This window comes from Podarcis bocagei (assembly GCF_964188305.1).
Source record: "Podarcis bocagei genome assembly, chromosome: 4".
NCBI lineage: Eukaryota > Metazoa > Chordata > Lepidosauria > Squamata > Lacertidae > Podarcis > Podarcis bocagei.
In genome coordinates, this window is record NC_138128.1 from 75,669,866 (window position 1) to 75,696,459 (window position 26,594).

Below are 26,594 nucleotides of genomic sequence, written 5' to 3' on the forward strand. Positions count from 1 at the left end.
GCAGCGAGCGCCCCCCCTCCAGATGTTGCGCCCGGTGCGGCCGGCCCCCCTGGCACCCCCCACGCTACGCCACTGGCATACTTCACAACATCTTGGGCCCAGAACACCACAAAAGACTACCTTTTTCATCCTTTGAAGAAGATAAAGGGTCAGTTGCTATTCTACCATCTGCTAAAGAGGCATTGTTAGTGGGCAAGATTTAAGCTCTTCAGAGTTGCCTCTAGCAAGGATTTAAACAAAAGCCAATACTTGCATTATTTTTATTTGCCTCCATATTCAACCAGCAAAATTGCATTATTTTTATTTTGCAATTATTTATTCTTACTGAAGTTTAAAAAGGCTTGTCTCTAGGCCCAGTGCATGGGGTATTTACTGCATACTTAAGCCCCTTAATGAATGCAGATCCAACTGCTTTAAAATCTCAAACTTAGGCCGACAATTTATATTTCACATTATACTAAGCCATAATCTCGCTTAATAAAATAAAGTCCCTTTAAAATTATTATATGGTTTTATAACTTGTTTTAATCTAGTTTTATAACATATTTTAATCTATTAAAACAATTTATACAGTGATTCATAGTTGAACATAAAAATGATTACATACATATTCTGTTCGCAAATGATAATGCTGTCCAATGAGATCTAACTACATATCAAAAAGGAGGCATGTTTGACATTTAAAATAAGATCCACAATAAGCACTACTTATCATCATAAAGCAAGTTCTAAAACTATTGATAAAAGGATTAAGTTAGGAGGGGAAAAACAGCTTTACAACAATTCAGCCTGCATGCTACATGCTCCCTGTGGAGGAAAAAAACGGGTTGGTGTATTGAGATTACAGTAATCTGACCTCAGAAAGTTATTTCACAGGACTAGAGATAAGTGTTGAACCTAGAGTGGTGAAGTCAAGCAGTCAGCCTGCTTTTTTAGAACATAAAAGCTGCCTCACTGGGCCAAAGCAAAAAGCTTATACTAGGGATGAGGAGCCTGTGGCTCGGGAGTAAAATGTGGTTCTCCATACCTCTCTGCCAACCTCCAAGACTCAACCTCTTGTGGCACAAGGGGTCAATGTATCTGGCTCTTATCCAAAAAGTAGGTGGTTCAAGCCTACCCAGGGACGGTTGTGAGCAAGATTCCTGCATTGCAGGGAGTTGGACTAGATGACAATCAGATTTGTATAGTCCCGATAGCTGACCAGCCAGCTACTGCAGCCTGCCAGTACAGTAGCTGAATCAAAAGCTCCTGGCTCTTCCAGCCAGAAATGGTCACAGGAAGAAGAAGAAAAGTTTGGATTTAATATCCCGCTTTATCGTTACCCTAAGGAGTCTCAAAGCGGCTCTCCTTTCCCTTCCTCCCTACAACAAACACTCTGTGAAGTGAGTGAGGCTGAGAGACTTCAGAAAAGTGTGACTAGCCCAAGGTCACCCAGCAGCAGCATGTGGAGGAGTGGGAACGTGAACCTGGTTCACCAGATTATGTGTCTACTGCTCTTAACCACTACACCACACTACACCATAGGACCCTCCTCTTCCTCCTCCTCCTCTTCTTCTTAGCGATGTAAACGCTTCAGGGACTCATAATGTCACCCTTTTTGATTTGGTGGTCAAAAAGATCAGAAAGAAGACCCTGGACAATATAGCAGTGAACTGTAAGAGAGACACAGAGATCTAAATAGAGATACACCTTTTGCTTGTATTTATTCTTGATTCTGATTTGTCATGGCCAATGGCTAGTACAATAAAGTTACTTGGATTGGAAGTGGACTGTAGTCCATGAAAGCTTATGTTGCAATGATGTAATTATTTCCACATCATTCATTTTAATGAAATATTAAAACAATGTTAAAACAACAAAAACACACCATTAATTTGGAATTGGTTGTAAGCTGTAAATAAAACCCTAAAACCAAGAATGTTGTGATTGAATACCAGTCATATTAAATGGATTGCTACCTGTTCCAGACTTGGGAGAAGAATGCAAATAGCAGCAATTTTCACTTCCTTTTCTGGTGGAATTCTCCAACATTCCCAGTTCCCTTAGAAGTGCAGTGCTTGAGGAACAATCAAATGCACTTGTAACAGTGCACTTCAAATAAATGGTTCCAAGTTATAAATTTAGCAAGAGAAAAAGCAAGAGATGTTTCTACATTTTCTAAACTAAAATTGCTGATAGTTTTGTTTTATTTGTTGAGTGACTTGACAATCGACTGTATGAGGAGCCGTTACATCCTCCACAAGTGTCAGAAAGACCTTGTAAAATATATCCATTGACTTGTCTGGCAAAAGCCTATTTAGTGATAAATGATTTGTATCTAGCCTCCTTTGAAATGACGCTCTCCCTATGCATCAGGAGTAAAAACAGTGATCTGTCATTGAGGCAGTGGAAAAAAATCTATTTAAAACAAGACAATGAATTCTTGATCAAATGTTATCTCATAAATGCTTCTTAACTATACTACAATATATGCAGAAACTTCTTGCAAATCTTTAGGGATCTGAATACATTATAGGCACTTCCAAAATTACTAAGATGAGACCAGAGAGAAAAATCATTCATACTGTTAATACTGTGGTCAAAGGCAAGAGGAAGATGATCAGGGAATGACCTTTCATTGTCTCACCTCTGCCTCTATAGAACAGACAAAATTGAGAAAGAAATCAATTGGTGACATCTAGTGATGTCTGCCTGCCTGCTTGCATAGTGAAAATCTACTTGCACAACAAGACTTACCTTTCCTCTCCTCCTCCTTACAATACCCCCCCCCATGCAAAATCTACTCTGGAGCATCCCCCAACTTTATGGGGCAGAATTTGTGAGCAACTGCAGGAGGAGAGCAGATGGGAGGAGAGACAGGAGGAGAGGAAGGAGAAGCCTCATTACATGCGAAGATGCTTGTGTGGCATTCGAACGGAGCCCCCGGTCATCTCACAGACTATTGACCTGTACACCACTAATCTGCTGCCGCCAACCAGGTTCTCCCCGTTAAAACACTTAGTCTCAGTGGGTTTCTCAAGTTAACAACGAAGATTGTCGTTTATTGCAAACACAAATAAACTTTAAATGCATTCGAAACACTGTTACCCTTTACCCTCCTAGTCTTATTTTAACCTGTCTCTAACTGTTGTCCTTCCCCTCACACAAGAACCAACTGCACTAACTGTCTCTCTATTTCCATCTGTCTTCCAGCTGCTTTCCCAACTGCTCCTTCCCCCAACTGCTTTTTCCCAACTGACTAAACCTCTGGCCAAGCCTTTTAAAAACAGATAGGCTCCGCCTCTGGCTTTTCTATTGGTCTACCTATTAACCTTTCTCTCCCCCTGTACAGACATTTCCAAAAGAACGGGCAAAAGCCATATCCCTCCCCCTTTAAGGAAATTTGATCAGGAGGGATAACTGAACAGAGTTACACTCTTGATCAAACGGCATTAGACGTTTAAAGCAAATAAACATATTTACACTTATGTTATACATTTAACTTCCCATACTCTCTAGTACAACAATTGCCTATTAGCAAAACATTCAATTATACAGAGGTTTCGATACATTTTAGGCAACTCAGTTATCAACAGGAAAAAATATTAACTGTCCATGGTTAACCTTCATCATTGGGTCTTCTTGATAATGCATTGGCCACAATGTTCAGGGACCCTTTCATGCTTCTTATGGTGATATTGAAGTTCTGCAGCAACAGGGCCCACTTCATCAGTTTGCTATTGGTTCTCATTGTCCTTACCCAAAGCAAGGGTGAATGATCGGTGCACAGTACAGTGGTAACTTGGGTTACATATGCTTCAGGTTACATACGCTTCAGGTTACAGACTCCACTAACCCAGAAATAGTACCTCAGGTTAAGAACTTTGCTTCAGAATGAGAATAGAAATTGTGCTCTGGCGGCGCAGCAGCAGCGGGAGGCCCCATTAGCTAAAGTGGTGCTTCAGGTTAAGAATAGTTTCAGGTTAAGAACGGAACTCCGGAACGAACCCGAGGTACCACTGTATAAATTTCCGGTCCCAGGTGTATGGTTTCAACTTCTGTAGGGACCAGACGATAGCAAAACATGCCTTTTCTATTGTGGAAAGGTGTTTCTCTCTGGGTAGCAATTTCTTGCTGACATACGTGATCAGATGCAGGTTGTCTTCCTCTCCCGGTTGACACAGCATGGCTCTGATCCCGGCATTTGATGCATCTGTAAAGATGATAAACTCTAGGTCATGGTTCGGTGCGATGAGGACTGGTCCGGTAGTCAGCATTCTTTAGCGCATCAAATGACTGCTGGCACGCTGATGTCCCCTCAACACACTCCGGTTTTTTCTTGCGAGTCAGGTCGGTCAGTGGTGCAGCTAGTTCACTGAACCTAGGGATAAATTTTCGATAATACCCTGCCAAACCTAGGAAGGCTCTCACTTTCTTTTTTGACGTAGGGGTAGGCCAGTTCGTAATCGCCTCTACCTTGGTTTCTGAAGGGTTTATTATTATTCCTCCACCCACCATATGTCCAAGGTACTTGATTTCTGAGTCCCCAATCTGACATTTACTAGTCTTAAGGGTCAAGCCCGTCTCTTTAATTCTTTGTAGCACTAACTCCAGTCACGAAGAGTCAGACACGACTAAATGACTAAACAACAACAAGCACTAACTCTAGGTGCTCTTTATGTTCAGGCCAGGTCTGACTAAAAATGGCAATATCATCCAGGTAAGCTACTGTGAACTCCCTTAATCCATGCAGATCCTGTCCACTAATCTTTGAAAGGTCGCTGGCACATTTTTTAGCCCAAAGGCCATCACCTTAAACTCATATAATCCTAGGGGACTTCTAAAGGCAGTCTTTTCCTGGTCCCCAGGACTCATTTTTACTTGATAATAGCCTTTTGTCAAGTTTAGACAGGTAATGAAATGGCATCTGCATATGGTCTCAATTAGGTCATCTAAGTGGGGCATTCGATAGGCGTTGGATAGGTGATTTAACTTTTGGTAGTCAACAAAAATCTTATAGTGCCGTCAGGTTTGTCTACCAGCACTACCGGTGCTGCCTGGGGACTGTCTGAGGGGGTTATGATCCCTACCTTCAGCATCTCCTGAACCTCGTTGCGGATTTGTACAGACATTTCTAAAAGAACGGGCAAACACCACATCTTGCTATGCTGGATTGCACCCATTGATGCTACAAGGGAAGAGAACAGCAACTTTAAAATAAAGAGGAAATGATGGGGCATCGTTCTCACTAGAAGCAGAGGTCGTGGAAAATCTATGCCCAAATTGCATCACACTTGTGACTGCATTTGAGGCTCCCATGATTACATATTCTTCCATGCCACCAAAAAGACCTCTACAAACCTCCAAAACTTGGCCTGCCAGAAGACATAATGCCAGGGAACCAAAAATAACATATTTGTGTTGTGTTGTATACACCCAGTATCTTAGTGAAGCCAAGCCCTCAACTACAGGCTATGAAACTCGGGCAGTTGAGGCAAGCCTGGATATGTGCAGAGCTACCTGGGTACATTGAATGCATCAGGTTTAAACTGGGGCTTTGAAGGAAACAAAAGCACTTCAATAAGAGCTGCAAAATTTTACAGGAGCAATCAGGGCTGGCCTCACCATTCAACAGAAAGAAGGAGTCCCCTCAGGGAGCTGATTTCTGGCATCACAGAAGGGCAGCAAATTGTTAAATTATTTATTATTACTGCATTTTTACTGTGAAGCGCTTCAGAGATTTTTGGCCTCGGATGCCAAAATAACTTGGCCAGGCTTGGGTACGATGTGTCTTGACTGGGGGAGGTCACCATCTGCTGTTCCACCTTGGGCAGCAAGACCAGCTCTGGGCAATCCACATTCATCCTCAGAGCCTCCCTGAACCTTGCTCACCTCAGTTGCTCTGCCCTTTCAAACCCTTCTGTGGTACAGAGAGCATTCCGCTCCTCACAATGGCCAAGCTGCCAATGTTCTAAAAAGTTGCCTTACAGCTTCCCTGAATTGTGATGTACTAATCATCACATTCAGAGTCTGCTCACATAGCCATCTGGGTCAGTTTACCTGACTGCAATATCACAGAATGAATTCTGGTTCTGGAACATCAATGCAGACCTTCCTAAGTAGCCATGGTTAAACAGAAGTGGAATCCTGATCAGCTTGGATGACATTCCCTTTACTCCACATTAATAATATTAAAAAAAAAACCTCTCAATGTGAACGACATCATTATATTTCTCCTCCACTTAACTAGCTTTCCCATTTGCTACATTTGAATGTCTCTGAACACTCTCTAAGCAGTCCATACATTGTTTTGCATTTAGTCAATTTACCCAGTATTTTTGAATTATTTTCAGAGAAGGTTAAGAAAGGTTCCCACACTGACAAAAACATTTTCTGGCTTGCTTTGTCTTTTGACAACTTCTAGCTTCTCTATGACCATAAGTTCCCATACCTTATCAATTCACAACACATATGTGGGCAAAATATCACCTTTCCAGAACCTTGCTACAACAAATTTGGCAGCTAACAACAGAAATACTAGACAAATATGCTCAGATATGTTTCTGTGTGAATTTTAAACAAAAGTAACTCTGATAAAGATAGCAAAAAATCTCAGTGAGTCAGTGGAAGCTCTTCTGTCAGACAAAGTGCCCCCCTATGAACCTCCAAAGCCACAGTACAGTCTTCTGTCGCCCACAAAGTCAAGAAAGTAGTCTTGAAGGGGATTCATATCCCTGCATCTTGTAAAGTAACATCTATAGATGTTAGTGATGTGAGAATACAGTCTTCATGACTCTCCACTCATTTCCTTTCAGCTCATGCATGCTGAGAATTTCAGGACCACAGGAGAGAAGAGCTTTGAAGTTCTCTCCATTCCCAATGGGGAGCACTTGCTGCAAGGCTCAACCAATTTCTTTTTGCTCCCTGCTAGGAGCAGCTATAGAGGGACTGGGAACTAGAGACTTCTCTTTAGCCTTTCCTTCACTGAGCAGCTATAGTTTCAATGGCTCAGCGACAGCTCAGGAAAAGATAATAACCCTCTTGGGATATCGTACCTACTACCTAAATAGTAAGGCAATTACTGCATTCCAAGAGGGATTAGCAAAAGAACTCACTTACAGTTGAGTGAAAATTTAGTCCAACTGGACTGAAGCTTCACTGGGAATGAATTGACTGTCCTAGAAATCAGTCCTCCACAAAGAAATGGAGCAAGAGTCAAGTTTCATTAGGATGAACGAATCCTCTGTGACAAGACTTGCATTTTAAACAGATTTGTGGTTAACAAATGGCAACACCTTTGGAATAAATTGGCTCCTTTGAACTTTGTAAGTGCAAACATCCATTCAGCCCTGCTTCTGCACCTAGCTTTTAAATCCACATACCTGTGGATGAACACTATATGTTTACCTTCTGGCTCAATTTGTATCCAGGCACAGGATCACCTGGAGAAAAGGTAATATGCAAATTACTCCTAGCTGCCAAGCTTGAGTTTCTGCCACAAATAGATTTACAGCAATTTTGGATCCTGCTGATAACAGTAGCTCTGGTGAAAATGCATTAATAGAGTACGTGAAGTCTTACCTAGCAGTCTCGTATGATGAAAGTGGACTTCATAGTTTTGCCAAGACCTCTCCAATGTCTTCTAGCCAGCACTTCAGTGTTATGAGTGAAGGTAGGTAAAATGTTTGGCCAGAAACACATAATTATTGGGGCCAATTTGTTTCTGTCAATTTCAACTGCTGCCTCCCTGACTTTTACAAGAGTTCACATTCATCCATCCACAATAGCTCTCACTATCAGAAGGGCCTTCTGGCGGTTCCCTCATTGCAAGAAGCAAAGCTACAGGGAACCAGGCAGAGGGCCTTCTCGGTAGTGGCGCCCGCCCTGTGGAACGCCCTCCCATCAGATGTCAAAGCGATAAATAACTACCTGACATTCAGAAGACATCTTAAGGCAGCCCTGTTCAGGGAAGTTTTTAATGTGTGATATTTTAGTGTATTTTTGGTTTCTATGGAAGCCGCCCAGAGTGGTTGGGGAAACCCAGCCAGATAGGCGGGGTAAAAATAATAAATTATTATTATCATCATCATCATCATCATCATCATCATCATCATGTTCCACAAAGTGTCTTTCTAGTATATTAATATTGTGGGCCCAGGTGCAATGAACTCTGGTTCCCTGGGAGCTGATGGCATGTACATTCCAATAATGACAGGGCAACAGTTTTGGTTTGCAATGGCTACAACTTTTATTGATTACAGACGTAAGTTGGCTTTGGCATAGGTGTTGGGTTTGTATCCCAAATCAGCCTAGCCTGAATGCTGGCTGATTGTTCCCTTAAGGTCAATTCTGGGTTAAAGTACCCCCCCCCCCATGATGCAGATAAATGGGGCAACCCCACCAAGCCACCACTTGAGGAAGTTTTCTGGCCCATTAGTCCCCATCTGGGTCTTTCACTATGGACCCCTTTACCAGGACCCCTTTGTTCCAGTTTAGACCAACCCAATGCCTTTCCCACCAAGATATACAGGGTGGGCAGATGGGATGACGGTTGCAGACTGTGCTGCCCACTCCCAGTGCAACAGGAATATAAGGCATGGAGGCAGTTCTGAGTGGAGAGAGTCTTTGTCAGGTCTGTCTCAACACTTGTGCCCCCTAGTCTGGCTGTGATTGGCTGTTTTAAATTTCAAATTTGGGCAGAAAGCTCCAGAAGACTCTGCAACTGGCTGAGGCTGAAGACGCCACTGGTGATCGCTTGGGTGAAGATCCCCACCCCTGGGGTCCCCCACAGCCACATCAGGCTACAATCACTGCTCCTGATTATATGGTAAATGGTCTTTTTCAATCAAACAAGGTCCCGTATCACATGGCATTTGGTAACATCATAGAAGCATACCTTGACTCTCATCTAGGCAGCTGAAGTCCTGATACATTCTAGGGCAATTACAGTGATTTTGCCAGTGGGGGGAAATATATATTTCTTAAGTTCATTAGTAATAATGATTGGATGCCAATTTCAAATAAATATTGAATAGATGCCAATAGCAAATAAATATTAGGCAAGCCTGGCAATTTCAAAGTTTTCAGCTTTGTTTACTAAATACAAGTAAAATCAGTACACTAAATTAGATCACTCTCTAGGGCATCAGGAAATTTTCTGGTACATACTAAAAAATGCTCTGATTCAAATTACCCTGTGCCAAGTAGCCTAATTTGCCCAGGGACATTTTCCAATTCAGTGTTTTCCAGAAAATCAAAATAATTGAGAAATGCTCCATGACATGCAGCTTTTTACGTACATGGCACAACAGACAAGATTTGAACACTATTGGTCTGTAAGTACCTGGTTCATAGCTCACATGCTATATATAGCAGAGACCCAGGCCCACATGTAATATGTTTGAACTAGATCAAATATGTGACAAACAAACAAACAAACAAACAAACAAACAAACAAACAAGCACCTTTCCCTCATCTTTCCCAAGTTATAAGAACACATGAAGAGCTGCTGCATCAGGAAAAAGGCCTATCTAGTCCAGCATCCTGTTCTCACAGCAGCTAACCAGATTCCCGTAGGAAGTCTTCAAACAGAACCTGAGCACAACAATACTTTCCCCACCTGTGTAGCCAGAGGCATCTTGCTCCAGAGGCATCTTGCTCCAACAGTGGAAGTAGAACATAGCCATCATGGCTAGTAGACATGGAAAGCCTTATCCCCCATGAATTTGTCTACTCCTTTTTTGAAGCCATCCAAGTTCACTTTAGTCCCCTGAACTATTTTTAGAGATTTTTCTCCTACCTCTTGGATCAACTAAATTAGGGGACCTATCCTCCTACAAATGTTGTTGGACTCCGACTCCCATCAACCCTATCATGGGCAGAGATGGAAGTTGTAGTCCAGCAACATGGGGCAGGACACAAGTTGACCACTGAACTAAATGATCCCCATCCTACTACATCTAGACTCCTTTTATCCTCATCCAATAGCACTGGAATCAGGCAAGCAAATATCAAGACATATTATTATTTTGTTGGAAAGTGATGTCCATACCACTGAGTTTCTTCTCTTGTTCCTAACAATGCTACCTAAAATTCACTGTGAGAACTGACACTGAGGTTAATGTAATTTGAGAGTACAAAACTGCATCTCTGGAGCCGCTAACAAAATTTCACATGAAATTGATTTTGAGGCAATATGGGAATGCCTTCTCATACAAAACATTTGAGAACCTGTGGAGCTAGTCCCTTTAAACTTTCTTAAATATTATATTAAACTGGGTCTAATTTAAAATTTTACTCACTTGCAAACTTTCTGACCTAGAAACATAAATGAACAGACATCCCAGACACTCTGTGAAATTAAGTCAGCAGGAAAGCATGTTTATCTGTAGCCTCTGCCCTTAAATTGTGTGATGTCCTAACATTTGTATGTGTTCTTTGAATATATGGAATGTAGACTATGGAAGTTGGATAAATGCTGAAGAAAGTTCTTCTAGCTTCATTACTCAACTTCCAGCTTATCACACTATGTCTGAGTCAGCAAATAAGTAAATGGGACTGGTATACTCAGAATAGTAATAGGAACTGTATGATTTCTTCTACAGACACACACTTTTGATTTGCAAAACTTCCTAAACTGTGGACGTAGAGGGCATATAACAGGAAGTATCCCATGCTCCCACCAGCAGAAAATGCAAAGCAATCAAGAAAAGAATTGGCAGCAGAGTTTAGTCTTCACAATAAAGTTTAGGGTTCCAACATTTGAGCAAAAATGCCCTTTTGTGGCATCACTAATACATTGTAGGTCAGGAAACGAGGAGTAATAAACACATACACACACACACGGTCTTTAAATGAGCAGGTCTCCTTACTAGACCACAATCTATTTATTAAGCTTCCAGTTCAGCAAAAGGATCTGCTGAAACAACATGCCCACTACTTCAAGAGAAATATCTGCTTTATAAGAGCCTTTGGATTGTGGCGATCTGTGTATGATCACGCCCCCCCACCCTCCCCTGAACAACCTATGGCACATGGCTTGGCAGCCTGCCTTTGAAAGTTACATTTGACAACCTAAGAGCAAGGATGACAAGATCTTTCAAAACTTTTTATCTTTATGTCTCCACTGATACTCTTCTACGGAGAAGGAGATATATCTGTAAGGTTTATATGACATGAAGCTTTTATTCTCCACTTTCAAGAGGTGACATTTTACTCCTCTTTTCTCCCATCACAGTATATGGAAAAGAATTTCTTTACTCCATTATCTTTCATCATTGCTCACTGCAGTGTTACTGATGTGAACCTTTCAAAGTTGGGTTCCATCGCTAACGAGTAAGACATGAACTTCAAGTTGAATAGGCAGTCAGACAATTGAGCTTATTTATTTATGTATTATTTATAATTATATTTTTACCCCACCTTTCTTCCAAGAGGAATCAAGGTTGTGTACATGGTTCTCCCCTTCCCATCTTTTCCTCACAACAACCCTGTGAAGTAGGCTAGTGCTAAGAAACAATGACTGGCTCAAGATCTCACCCAGTGAGTTTCATAGCTAACCACTACACCAGACAGACTTTTTGAGATAGATACACTTCAATGAAGTGCGATCAGCAATCAATATCAGATTACAAACCTGCCCACAATTTCAAGATGGGCCTGTGTGACAGTGCTTCCAACCGTTATTTAATTCATCCTAAGAAAGCTTTCCCATAGGAACTTGCATCCCCCCTTTGAGGCTAGCCAGAAAATAGATATCTTATCGAGCTAAACTGGTAAATCTTTCTGCAGAAAGAGACACTTTCAGACTGATTAATCCAGATGATTGTTCCAAATATTACTTCTTGCCTTCAACCACTATCTATTAATCTATGGTTCTCTCCAGGTTCTCAGTTTTCCTTGTGACCAATAAATATATTTCAGTAAGTCCAGGGATTTTCTTTGTTTAAACAATACTAGTGTGAAAGGTGACATTGAAAGGGACCCAAAAGATAATCTGATCCAATCCCCCACAATTCAGAAATGACAACTAAAGAATTCCTGACCAATGGTCATTCAACCTCTGTTTAAAGACATCTAATGAAAGTAGTCCTTTCTGAGGTAGTCCATTGAACAGCACTTTCTGTTAGAAAGTTATTCCTAATGTTTAGCTGGAATCTCCTTTCTTGGTTCCAAATATAGATAATTGTTACGATGAACTGTATAGTGGATTATCTTTTGGATAAAATATGCAACAGGCTGCATCTGCTTTTGCTGCCTTTTCCCATCATTCTAAAAAATGTGTTGGAGGGCTCAGACCAGTCATTTGGTACTTGATTCATTCTCTTTCCTGTCATACCTTCTGTCTACCCTAGTTCCTATTAAACAATGCTCCTCTGCTCCTTCTGTCTACCCTAGTTCCTATTAAACAATGCTCCTCTGCCCATTTTCAGATGTGTCCAGCAAATTAACCTGGTTGTATCAGACTTCACCACTCTTCTTTGGAGAAGTAGGTTACCAGAAAGACTGAAAGACTTTAGTGATGTCACTGAAATTCACATTAACAGGATAAAAATACAAAAGTTTCCAGTTTTCATTCTTTCTCATGCTTCAAATTGAGATTATTTTGAGCACATATGCCAATGTTCTGCTTTCATTGGCATACAAAGCCAACACAGGCTTAGAAATGGATTATTTTAAGTTTTGCATAAAACTTGGTTATTGAAATTGATTTGACATTGGAAAATGATAGTAGCAGCAGACAAAAAGCAGACAAAAAGCTTCCTGAACCACTTACAGCTCCAGGCTTAGCCTTGGAAATATACTGCTTGCCCCCCACTTATGCACTGGAACCATAAATTCATTTAAGGTATACCAGCCCCGCACAACATTATCCACAAGGGGCTTGATAACCCTCCCATTTTTGCTACCTGCCACTGGTTGCCTATTGAGCCCTTGATGGCTGCCTTACAACGACTGGAAGGAGGACTTCTGGCTTGATGGATAGCAGGCTGTGCAGTGGGCAAAACTCCATAGTCTAACCAAAGTTAAGCACATTCAACTCTAAGAAGTCCAACTGTTTCCAATGGAAGAGAGTTGAACACTTATTTTAATTCTACAGAAATCAATGGGCCTTAACAGTGGATTGCACCCGCTGTTTGCACTCTGAAAACTCATTCTCCTTTGAGTCCCATCACTGGTTCCAGAAATATTTTGCATTTTATACTTCAGGCTCAATCATTCAGAAACAATACTGCATAAAACAAGTGCAAACACCATATATGCATATAGAGTATTTACTCACCCAGTGAACTCTGCATGCATTATTAATCAAAAGCTGTGATGTTATGAGAAGGATGGTGGTTGACTTTTCACACTAGAAAGGTGACAGGAATCTCCTGCAACAGAAACCCAGAATTCTGTAGTATGAACACAGCTTATCCTCTCAAATTTTGCATGAGCTTGACACTTTTCTTATGTTTAGATAAATTTCATATTCACATAAAAATACAAATTGAAAAGAGAGAAAGATATTCCAATTAAAAAATAATAATTAAAAAAAGATTTCATTAAGGCTTACATTTTATAATACAGGCTTAAGGTGGCTCAACTTAAAGCCAAACCAAACAGATGTCAATCACAATCAGAGAGTTTACTTTGCCCCCCATAATTGCAGAAAGGCTAATGAGAGGATTAGTTAGATTAACCATGTATGGTTTTGCTCTTAACAAGCAACCTGCCAAGCTAGAGTAGTATAATTTCTTTCAGACTAAAAGTTAGATACTTTTATATAAACAATAGCTTAGCCTTTCATACAATTCAAGCAGCTATCCAGCAGTCATTTAAAGCAAGATTTAGATTATTGGATCTAGCTCGTCAGATTTTTGTTTGTGACCATGACAGAGAAATAAAACACAAATAAAGTGTGCTGAATGAGATCATTTAATGAATCTCTAAAAATGAATATGTATAGGTGATAATATGTCCAGAAATCTGACTGCTGCAACTCCAAGCACGTAGTACAGTGGTACCTCGGGTTACATACGCTTCAGGTTACAGACTCCGCTAACCCAGAAATAGTACCTCGAGTTAAGAACTTTGCTTCAGGATGAGAACAGAAATCGTGTTGTGGTGGCGCAGCAGGAGGCCCCATTAGCTAAAGTGGTGCTTCAGGTTAAGAACAGTTTCAGGTTAAGAACGGACCTCCGGAACGAGGTACCACTGTGTACAGGTTAGCCTCGAAGTTGATCCTTACCTTGTCAACATGTTTCACAGCCTTGAAGGCAAGTTTTGGGACTAAACTCCTCAAGGAGACTAAGAGTGAACACCAAAGCTTAACCCTGCCTAGTGAATTCACACACCTACCTACCAAAAATGTGACCAAATTATTCTATTTACCATGCTTCTATCACTAGATGATTCATCTACATGCCAATGCAGAGCAGGCAAAACAAATCCTGTGAATTGGGCCAATCTATTGGCAAGTCTCCTCCTGTAGAGCCACACAAAAACCTTCCCTTAAAAGTTAACTCCGTGCTAGGTTTTCCCACTGTGGAAAGAGCTTTTAAGCTCTCCGCCTCCCTTACCAAGGTCTGGGAGGCTTTCAGAGCTGGTATGATAGCCTCCCAGAGCCTGGTAAGTGAGGCGGAGAGCTTAAAAGCTCTCTACCTTGCTAGGAAGGGGGCGGGCACCTGCTTGGTATGCCAGATCCAGAAAGATAGGGGTGGTTGCAGGAGTCAGTTCTGGGGTTGTTCTGGCTATACACAATTTCAGCTTGATATGCAATCTCCAGAACCAAATCCCCACAGAAGTTGCAAGTCTGTATCTTTTTGGTGATAGTCTGGAGGTCTGTTTATTTTCATTAACATCCTTCTTGGCTTGAATTTCAGAAGCTTTATTTCAAAGTTAACATGTCAATCTAAATCCCAGCATCCAATATCTACTTGACCCTACCTTTCCTATGCCAGCCACATGGATTATTTCTTCATAAAATAAATGTTTGCATCTATGCAGACAGAGAGGTGACAGCAATAGTAACCTTTTCCATGTGAAAAGTAGCATTTGAAAACTACTGTGGTCTACAGTACATTTTCAAAGCAAGAGTGCAAAGAAGAAAAGATGAGTGAGCTCCAAGGATTAGCAGCAGCTGAACTGCCAAAGGAAGTCTAGGAGTACAATCCCAAGCACGTTTACCTGAGAGTTCTTGGGACTTCTGAGTACACATGCACAGTATTGTTCTGAACACTGATTTAATTGAATGGAAAATTCAGGATTTGATATTATTTTTATTATTTTTTACGTTACAGGAATAGAGTTCTCTGAGCTGGTAGTGTTTCTGATAAAATGGAAGAGACTAATTGAAAATTAGGATGAATTAGCTTAATGGATATTATATTCCCATTCAGCTGAATCCATAACTCTGCAAGAATACGAATATTTTTAGGTTAATGATTGAATTAGGGTGGGGATATTAGCAATGTTGATGAACTGATAGGCCGATTTAATTAAACTGGAAAATGGATAAATTAATGTTTTGGAGAAAAAGAAAACAATGATGATCAGAAGGATTGAAGAAGATCTAGTGATCTAAATGGATATAATGATTAACTGGAATACATAATTAAAATGAAATGATATTTTTTTAAAAAATACTGAAGTTTGATAAGACCTTTAGTTACTGCATTGTTATCAGTCTGTTTTGTAGGCTATGATAGATTGAAGTTATTGGAAAAAACACTGTTAATTGTTCTTAATTAACCATAGATCCATATGTAACTTAAACATACTGGCTTAACTTTAAATATAAATACATATACATACACTTGTGATATCTATGCACAATTTTCATTTTTAACTCGTTAATTTGATTATATTTTTAAAAGGTATGCTGTGAAGAAAAATACCCATGGGTGCATGTATTCTGTTAAGGAACGGATAAACTCTCAGCTTCTACTGAGGGATGGGTACTTAGCCCTCCAGAGGTTGTTACACTTCTACTCCCGTCAGCTCCAGCCAACAAGCCCAATGATTAGGGATGATGGAGTCCCAGTAGCATTTGGAGAGCATCAGATTCCTCACCCCTCCTCTACAGAGAATTTAGAATATGTGCATTCTAAAAAAATAAGAATTGGTTGCTTACACAGTACAGCATAGTACTTGAAACATTCACCCTACATTCTGGATGGGGCTGTACTCCTGTGTCAATTCAAATAAAAGTAATACTTAATTTATTGTTAGGGGCCAAATTCCAGTTTAATTGGTGGGGCTAGGAATTAAGAGTAGAGGTGCTCTGGAAAATCTAGGCTTTCTAACCAACCATGTGTGGTACCTTTTTAAAATCAATTTTATTATCTCAAAAAGGCAACAATGCAATGATCCTGATAACAAGTATAGCCATTTAATATGCTAAAAGCATAATTAATTAATTAAAGAAGTTAAATAATATAGATTATTGATGGTGCTTATATTTGTGAACTTAAAAAAAAATCTGGACTAGTTTCCCCAAATAAGTCATATGAATTAACTGTGTTACATTTACATATTATGCTCTCTTAAAAAGAACAACACCAAGAACCCACAGCAGATCAATTTCTGTAATTAGTTTCAAGCCAACAGTGTGCGTACTCTTCTCCATTAGGGTATGTCATTTAGAAGTATGCTGGTGCCTGTTTGTTTTATTCTGGTAGGATGCTGATGCTGTCCTCAGCTTAGGGAGCAAATTTGTCAGGAAGCCAAGTATACCACAGTGAGAATACATTCTTCTAAATACTTGTAAGAGCCCTTAAACAGACATGCAATTTTCAAATGCCAAGTAATCACTTAATCCTCTCTTCTGTGCTACTGTAACTACTTGTCTTACACACTGCTGCTGCATACAAGGAAGGATGAAATGAAATAAAAGACTAAGGAACAGTAGATGTGTTAAAAGGCACCATCCTTTACTTGAGAGTGCTTGGGAGTTGTATAGATGCAAACACATGTGATCAATGCTACAGTTCTGAAATAAAAATATATTGATGATATCATGAAGAATGACACTTTAAGCGTTAACCACAGTCACTGAGAGCATGCCATTCAAACAAAAAACACAAAGTCTAAAAAATGAGCAGTAAAGGTAACTATTGCTAAAGTGTGGAAGCAAAGTTAAACACCATTAATTGTAGAATGGTTTGAAATTATTAGGAATATAATAATGTTAGTGAAACTTATGTACTTCATCAGAGGAGAAAACAATCAGATTTATAGAATAATTGTCAAATTCTATTTTGTTTTGAAACAAAAAAGTGTGTGATAATGCATACATTTTATCTACATTGTAATGCTCTAGTGTGATTTTGCTTACATTGATTCATAATTTATGATACACATTTTTAAAAAAGAACAGTGTAGTTTAAAGGCATTTGTTGGGGTTGCTTTTTAATAATGTAGCATAGTGGCCAAGAGACTGAACTATGAATATTGATGTCCGGGTTTGAATCTTGCTTCCGCCATGAGCTCAGCTGGATGACCTTAGGCAAACTACCTCAATTCCCCTCCACGTCTGCAGTATGTGGGATAATAAGGATATAATGCTAACTTACCATACAGAATTATTGAAAGGATTACAATTAGATCTGAACTGTTTCAGAAAGCGATATACTGTACAAATGTTAAGCGTTGGAGGCCCCAAGATTTACCTTGTATCTGTGTTAAAAAATGCTGATGTTTCCGAGTTACTCTGCACTCTCTCATCTTTGATTTGTAATATATTTTATTTATTGCATTTTGCCCCCCTTTTCTCCAAGGAGCTCAAGGCTGCATACATGGTTCTCCCCCTCCTCCTTTAATCCCCACAACAACCCAGTGAGGTGGATTAGGCTGAAAGGCAGTGATTGGCCCAAGGGCATCCAGTGAGCTTCATTGCTGAGTGGGGATTAGAACCCTGGTCTTCCCAGGTTCTAGTCCTACACTCCAACCACCACTTCATATTTATGTAAACTTACTACCAGGAGAGGGATGCGGGTGGCACTGTGGGTTAAACCACAGAGCCTAGGACTTGCCGACCAGAAGGTTGGAGGTTCGAATCCCTGTGACAGGGTAAGCTCCTGTTGCTCGGTCCCTGCTCCTGCCAACCTAGCAGGTCAAAAGCACGTCAAAGTGCAATTAGATAAAGAGAACTGCTCTGGCGGGAAGGTAAACAGCATTTCCGTGTGCTGCTCTGGTTCGCCAGAAGCGGCTTAGTCATGCTGGCCACATGACCTGGAAGCTGTCTGTGGACAAATGCTGGCTCCCTCGGCCTATAGAGCGAGATGAGTGTGCAACCCCAGAGTCGGTCACGACTGGACCTAATGGTCAGGGGTCCCTTTACCTTTACTTTTTACTACCAGGAGAAGCCACACTCCTTTTTCTTTCCTCTGTTATTCATACAGCCATCAGGCTCCTCCTGCAGGTTATAGAGAAGCCTGAAAGTAATTCATCACTCGCACATATTGAAAAGGGAGGACTGTTAGGATCCTCACCAGCTGAAAAAGCTAGATTTCATCTCAGAGATAACCATAAGTACTCAGGAGAAAATCCCATTCATTACAATCTAAATATGATTAGGACATTCTGTAGCTTTGCAACATTATCCACTACCCACTGAAATCAATGGGCTCTCTACACAGGAATAGCTCTGCAGAGCAACTAAAAAGGGGGAGCGGAAGGACATCCTCTATCTTAGTTACAAAGGCTGGTGCTCATATTTCCCATATTGACAGTGGTACTTGCCTTTTACATATATGGATGTGTTCTTCACTTTTTGTTTACTTGGTTTTAATATTTGTACTATTTTGTATTATTACAATTTTTGTAAATTTCTTTAAGACACTTCTTGTGTAAAAAGGGATTAATAAACACAATAAATCATTTTAGATAACTGAGGTGCAAAAGCACAAGTCACATTATTAAGGTTTCCAAAGAAAGTGTAATTATATTCCTCCAATATATTAAAACAATGCCCATGCTCTAGCCCAAGTTAGTCATGAATGTTATCAAGAATCTCCAAATAGCCCACCGATAGCTGTATTCATCCTTCACAGCCACTCCTTCATCAGTAATTCAAGTATTTTAAAGTAGACAAATTGCCAACGGATTGTTTTGTGAAAGTGTTATTGTTATCCATGTCTTTTCTGTAGCATTTCAGTTCCAAGTGAGCTAGACAGCTTACTTTTGCATGTGTATGTGTGGAGGTCACCTAGCTGAGGGAAGCTACATTTAAAAAAAAAAGTCAGTCTACATCTCCTAAATATTAATTCTATCAGACCACAGACATTTAAAATGTGCTATGTGACTTAGCAGGATAAATGTATGCCTTATATTCCAGTGTTTCTATACTGCAAATCACCCTGTGATCCTCGGATGAAGGGCGGTGAATGAATGAATGAATGAATGAATGAATGAATGAATAAATAAATAAATAAATAAATAAATAAATAATAAAGGAGGCTTTAAAATTGTGACATTTTATGAACAGAATCTTAACAAGCATTCTGTTGACAAGATATTACGCATCACTGAACCAGTTCATTATAACATCATCTTAAAAGGGAAAAAGTTATGCAACCCAGTTAATAAATGTGACATTATTAATGAATGACTTAAGAATCATATAAGCAGAAAGGATGGGAGAAAATAAAAGGATAACCCACTCCACATATAAGCAACATTCATGAGGTATTTTATGGATTAACAAGTCGCAAAACATTTCTGATCAATACCAACTGTGGCTGCTTGCAATGAATAATTTATATTTCAGAATAAAGGGATTGTCAGAAATCTTAGCTCTTAAAGAAATAAGTTTGTTGGTGATCATGATTTATTTACAGGCAATACAACTCAAGAATAAGAATATTAAAAAGCACATGCCCAAATCATTCTGTGGCAGAACAAATTAGTAGATTTGCCATTATGAGGCCTGACTTTTAAAATAAAAACAGATTTGGTCCCTGCTACACACACATGCGTGCGCACGCACGCACGCGCACACACACACACACACACTTCCACCCCTTCCACCAAGAAAGTAAACCTACATATGGAGCTTTAAGAAGGAGAGCCTAGTATGAAAGACATTTATATTGAACTGAACTTTTTCACATTTGCTATGATAGGGGGAATGAACGAATGAAATTAAAGAATGTCATATTGCATATAATGAGGGTTGATGGTGTATTATAAAAAAATTTAAGCCAACATTACTACTAAAGAAAAAAAATAGGTCATGTCAATACTACATCAGACGCAAGTACTATCATTCCATGAGACGCAATAGAATTTTGCCAGGAAAGAAAAGCACTATTCAACTAGCCTGTATGAACCATGTTCACATTCTAATAAAGGTACTGCCCAAATATGAATTATGGAGGGAAGTGAATCTCTTTCATTTCCCCTACCAAAGCCCCTGGAAATATTTGTTTGCAATTTGGCAGGCTTAATCCACTCTCGAGGAGCATCTGTGCCTGTAAATTTTATCTGCTTTGGTCAAAAGGAAGAAGCTCTAGTCATTTCATTATAGATTTATAATGACTGGAAAGCACAGAGCTTTGTTTTATGCAGAGCTGCTTCAAATCTGCAGCACAGTTTGAAGCAGAGAGAGCATAGTGTTACTCAGAAACAGCAAATTTAATTATTTAAAACGTATTAAAACCTACAAGGTGGTTCATTTACCTCGTCTCACACTGTGCTGGGCTGATTCGGCAGGTGGGAGCAAGGGTGTACTCTATTTTGTTTATGTTATCCAGGATTCATGTGCACCGGGGGACAATGAATTAAAGTGGCAAAAAGTCGGCATATTGTCTGCCATGCCATCACAATAAGAACATACATTAGGAGTGTGCAGAGGCCCCCAGATTTGCCTCATATCTGTTTCTGTGCATTTGAAAAATATCCTGATCCATTTCTGAGTCACCATTGCCCCCAATTTTATACCACTTTAAAGACTCATTTGTTAAAGATTCCTTGGAACTGTAGTGTATTAAGAGCACTGAGAGTTGTTAAGAGGCCTCTCATGCCCCCACAGAGCTGCAATTCCCAAAGTTCCCAGAGAGGAGAGACTGAACCACTGTAATAATGTTAGAGCTTTTGATGTTGGTATAGCAAGGGGCGTACAAGTTTCCGTGGTGGCAGAGAGGGGGTGCACCTTAGAACCTCCCTCTTTACATTCTGAGAGAAAGATCTGATGTGTCCTATGGTCCTTGGGTTAGCATCCCTGGAACCACATGATGGCAGGGCAAACCTTGCATTTTTCATTAATCTAATGACTTTAACATTCCTACTTAGTAACTAATGAAATAATTATCATATATTGATGATATACTGCCATTTTAATCTTATTATGTGATATGTGGCATTTTAACACAAGCCAAACATATTGGTCACTAGCTTAGCTAGGCAAAATAATCCAAATCACCAATGAAATGTGTATGTTAGCATCTAAAGTCAGGTGTTCCTTTTGGTTTTCTAAAGGCAAAACCTTTAATAAGCTTACATACACCCTCAAATTGCAAAGGAAGCTTGATGCTACAAGCCATGCGATTTTAATTTAGCTTAAAAATACCTTTGATATAGGACGGTATTTTATCTGGTAGATAAAATTTCAAGATAGCAAGATTGTCTGTGTGTTTCTTTAGAGATTTGGCTTGAAATATTATACATTCATCCTTCCGATTGAAATGATTTAATAGTTGAATCAAACATTCACAGCACTAATCTTGTGTTGCAGTTCAATAATTCTTTTATATGGAAAATGTAATGTCTTCCCACTCAAATTCACTGCTGTACTCAAAGCAGTTTCAAGATGATTTACTCAGGCATTACATATCAGTATATAGAGAAAGTGTCCTTTCCAAGTTAATTCCTGCTGGGTAAAAATCCTACACCTTTTAAATATTTAAATTTTTGGGAACATGTTGACTAGCTCAACAGAAATCAAAGCAGTGCCCCTCACTCCTCTTGTACATACACAGTTGTACTCATTTATCTGAGGAACAAAGAGCCAAGTTTTACATGAAAAACATAGTGCTACAGTTAACTGACCACTTTCTATCAAACCATTTCTCAGCAAGTCATCTCAAAATAGTTCTAACTCAACTAATTTATACATGCAGCTGAAATAAGTGGCAATAGCTTTCCTGGACTGCACCACTTCAGCATGCAGGTAGAGGGTTGTGTGTTCAAATGCCTTTACAAAAATAAAATTCATCCTGCATACAGAAGACCAGAAAAAGTATTCTATTTTAGCATAGGGTTGACTGGATATACTTTCTGGAATCCAGGAAGCTTGTGTCATTGTCTCATCAGCTTGCAATTTTTTAAAAAATAAAAGTCATGAAATTCATCAACTTTTCAGTGTGTTTCTCTTAATATAAACATTTTTGCAAGAAATATTCATAATGTAGTACATTTTGTATGTCATTTTCACTAATATTTTTATTTATTTTTCCACTATGTTTTCCACTAATACGTCTACTTTTATGCACATTTTGGGGGGCTGGAGAACTACACTTCTAAATTCGTAGTTCTCTGAAGTTTGTGATATAGTTCTCCAATTCCCCTCCCCAAGAGTACAACAACACAGGATATCTGTGTTCTGTTTTTGCATGGTGAGAAATGTGAATATGCTTGCATTAAAATACAAAGCTAGGCAGATTTCTCCCCATCCCTTGATCCAGACCTCTCAGTTTAAAATTATGCCGGGGGGGGGGGAATGAGGCAGTATTGAAAACCATAATTGAGGATGTTTTCACAATTTATGTCCCTGCATCTATAGGGTTGTAGCCAATGCTGTACCAGCACAGATCCACTGGTGCAAGAGGACTTCCATATCCTCTCCTCTCCTCTCCTCTCCTTACCTATTTTGTTTAAAACATTCAGCTCTGTACTTGAGTAGCATAATCTATTTTCATCTAAACTATTGTATGTTTAATACAACCTCTCTGTGCTTTGTGTAATGGCATAGTTCCCACACCTTCAGTTCACTCCTGAAAACCTGCTATCAAATTCTGTTTTGTTAGTCTCACCAAAGCCTTCTACTCACCATTGGATCCATTTCAAGATTGCATGGGAATTCCTAATTACCTCTTAGAAAACAGCCAACAGTTGCAGAACTGAACCAGTTGTATTGCATCAACACAGTCATGAGACACCTCTCCCTTTATAATACAGTGAGCCATCACAAGTAATTTACTTACACAATTGTGACCTGAGGCTCTTGGCCAAATAAAGAAATAAACAAAAAGAGGTGGAACCTGCAGCCCTCCGCCTTGCTTACTGGGCTCTGGGGAGGAGGTACAAGGGAAGCAAGGTAGAAGGCAAGGCCCACTTGGACAGATAGGGATGGTCATGCAGGAGTAGCAATTTCAGAGGCTCTTGGCTTTATGCAATTTTGTCTTTGCATGTGGACCCCCAGAACTGGACCCTCACATAAGTGGTGAGCCCACTGTACTTCAGCTGACAAATTATCCTAAACTTTTTATTACAGTGGTACCTCAGGTTACATACGCTTCAGGTTACAGACTCCGCTAACCCAGAAATAGTACCTCGGGTTAATAACTTTGCTTCAGGATGAGAACAGAAATTGTGCGGTGGGAGGCCCCATTAGCTAAAGTGGTGCTTCAGGTTAAGAACAGTTTCAGGTTAAGAACGGACCTCCAGAACGAATTAAGTTCTTAACTCGAGGTACCACTGTACTTACATTGTTGTCCTGTCCTTCCTCGAGGGAGGTCAAAGCAGCATATACTGTACCTCCATTTCATCCTCTACAGTGGGAATAAGAAGCATTTGGCCCTTTCGATTGGCTGAACTACAACCCCCTTCAGCCCCAGCAATTATGGCCAATGGTCAGGGATGATGGGAGTTGTACTTCAACAACTTCCGGAGAGCCTGGGTTTTCTCACACCTGCTCTACAGGTTAGCAACAGTGACTAGTCTAGGGGCACTCTGAGTGAGCCGTCATAGCTGGGTGGGCAATTGAACACGAGACTTCCCAACCCAATATTCTATCTACTCTACCACATTAGCTGTCTTGTATACAACTCACATAGTATATCTCCAACTTTCCTTTACATACCTGTGCTAAGAGAACCTAGTGAGCTACAGGTGTTTAGCCTCTTCATATTTCTCTGCAATTAAAAATACAGGTGAGGAGGTGAAATAATTCTGTCTCTGCAATAGTTTGTCTTGGTGAAATTTATTCATGTTAAGTTTCTCTTAAATGGCATAAGTTTACACTAGTTAAAAAGTTGACGGTGCCGATTGCAATTTCATGCACACCTTCAGGAGTCCCATAGCTTGTTTTACAGGTATTCAGATATATATTTTTAAACAAAGCACCATGGCACTGACATTTTTAACATCTGCATTATGACAGACAAGTTCAACAGGTGAAGCTTTCTCTTGATAACTGAAAGGCTATGCAATGAAAAGTGTTAAAGGTAGAGAAACCATTTCAAAATAAGTAGGCAACCACCATCAGTGGAGCTTATACCTTCAAAGCTGGGTCAGTAGTCAAATAGTTGAAAAAGTGAAGAAGATCACTAAGGGGGTGGGATTGGGCAGATGCCATTGATCATGCAAAGGTATGGAAAGCTGTATCTGTTCAATTTTTTTCTACAAAACAACCATTAAAAGCTCAGGAGCCCCAACCTCCTGTACACCTCCTTGTCTTACTACCTATGGAGAAAAGATAAAGCTCGCTTCCAGAGCTGCATAAATTACAGTTTTAGCCATTATACAACTGAGCAGCTAACTTACATTTCTCCCACCTGTGTGTTCTGTAAAAATTGATTTTTTTCAGGTGACAAGTTTATTAATAAGCCTTGAGCATTTTAAGATTTTGTTGTCATCCTAACTCTATTTATTCTGTGTCTCCTTTGTATTTGTCTTTTTTGCTTTCTGCTACCTTAGTGTCTTTTAATTTCTCTTCTTTCAAAACCATAATTTATTAGTACTGTATTATTTTATTTTCAAATGTGTGCATTATTTTTTAAGCATTTATATCCTATGTTTCTATGCAAAATCCATTTTTTTTGGGATGAGTTATGTCTGTATCATTTTACCTATTGAGATCAAGTACATTCAGGAGTCAATCCTATGTATACTTACTTAGGAATAAATCCCATTGAACTCAGTGGGGCTTACTTTTGTGTAGGATGGGTAATATTGCCTCTCCTACCTTTTTTAATGGTGTATTGTCATACTTTCCCTCTTTTTCTTTCTTTCTTTGTCTTATGTCACTGTTTAGATTATAAGCATTCGGACATTAAACATCACCATTTATACAGCACTAATTGCATATGTATTTAACAAATAGTTAGGTTTCATAATCATTCAAGGAAGTATTGGTGAGGACAGATGGCATTTTGTCAGTCAAATTCTTCTTTTTTGGAAGAAACTAATTTCATATGGTGGTTATTGAAGGGGAGGGGGAGATAAGGCCACTCAATTGTATTTGTTACACAGAGAATCAATGGATGGCATGACCCTAAACTTCAGTGTAGACGGCAAGATCGCCACACAGTTCTGCAGCCAATGATATTGACCCCACCACCGTACTAGCAGCTGTTTCTACCTTCCCCCATCCTCCCATTCACCCTAATGCACAGGGGCCAAATAACCCCATTGTGAGCTCCAGAGAGGGTCCGCCCTGCCTCAGTCATTTTGCAGGATCCTGTGAGCTTACTTACGATGTTGGGGATGCCAGGAATAGGAAACCTGACTTCAATTGCAGTAATAAAACAACCAAAAAAGCACCCCCGGTGAACAATGAAGATGATACTAACCAGTGAAATATCATGCAAAACAAAATTGAGAGATATTATAGCATAAATCTCTTAAATCCTCATGGAGTTTCTACAGATGCAGAGAGGTTATAGCTGCATAGGCAATCATCCAAGCCTTCCCCCATCACTTTATCTTCCTGCCAGGAAATCATCTACTTAGAGTCAGGTTGCTGTTGAAGGGACAGGAGCTGTTCATTTTTAGTTGTGGTTTTATATCTGATGCACAGCATAAGATGGTATCCATTCTGCTCTTCTTGTGTAGCATGCCTTAGAATTGTTCTATGAAAGGCAGGATAGAAACCGAATAATTTGTTCATTTATTATTTGGTGGTGGTGGTGCAACCCTAGGGTGTACATGTTTCAAAAGTTCTAAATTGACTCATAGTATTTTTATTCCTGTACACTCTTGAAATGCTGTTTGCAAACTTAGCACAGGGCAGAGAGAGGGCAGGGGGCAGGCAAAAGTATATTATCTATGCTAGGGGTTGCTAACCTTTTTTGGGCCAAGGGCTACATGTCCAAGCAGACACAGGCAAAGTGTAAATGCGTGGAGGCAATTTTTTTCTAAAGGACAAATTTGGGGTGCGGGGTCTGGGGGGGGGTCTGACAAAAATCTTTCAGCACCAGGTAATTACATCCAGGGACATATGGAAGTGGTTATTAAAATAAATATTTCATTAAAAAAATAGAACGGAGAAATTTGGGTCGTCTTGGGAGACCAAAAAACAAAATAAAAAACATATTGTGTCATCACAATGTTACAGTAGCATGCTTATTAGAGCAGTCAGCAAAACTTTTAATGAAAAAGTGGAAACATTGCAGGGGGCGGGGGTCTTAAA

General features: G+C 39.7%; 1 protein-coding gene across 7 annotated transcripts in view; it reads right to left on the minus strand.

Annotated features, from left to right (window-relative positions):
• Nucleotides 1-26,594, minus strand: part of LOC308585315 (uncharacterized protein) — a 472,994-nt gene that overhangs the window by 205,804 nt on the left and 240,596 nt on the right. For 6 of the 7 annotated variants that reach the window (XR_014007225.1, XR_014007226.1, XR_014007227.1 and 3 more), the window contains one exon: nucleotides 13,263-13,356. The gene's annotated coding sequence lies outside the window, so the exon portion shown is untranslated. Of the gene's footprint in view, nucleotides 1-13,262; nucleotides 13,357-24,044; nucleotides 24,097-26,594 lie in introns of all 7 variants that reach the window. The other variant, XR_014007231.1, reaches the window with a different exon arrangement.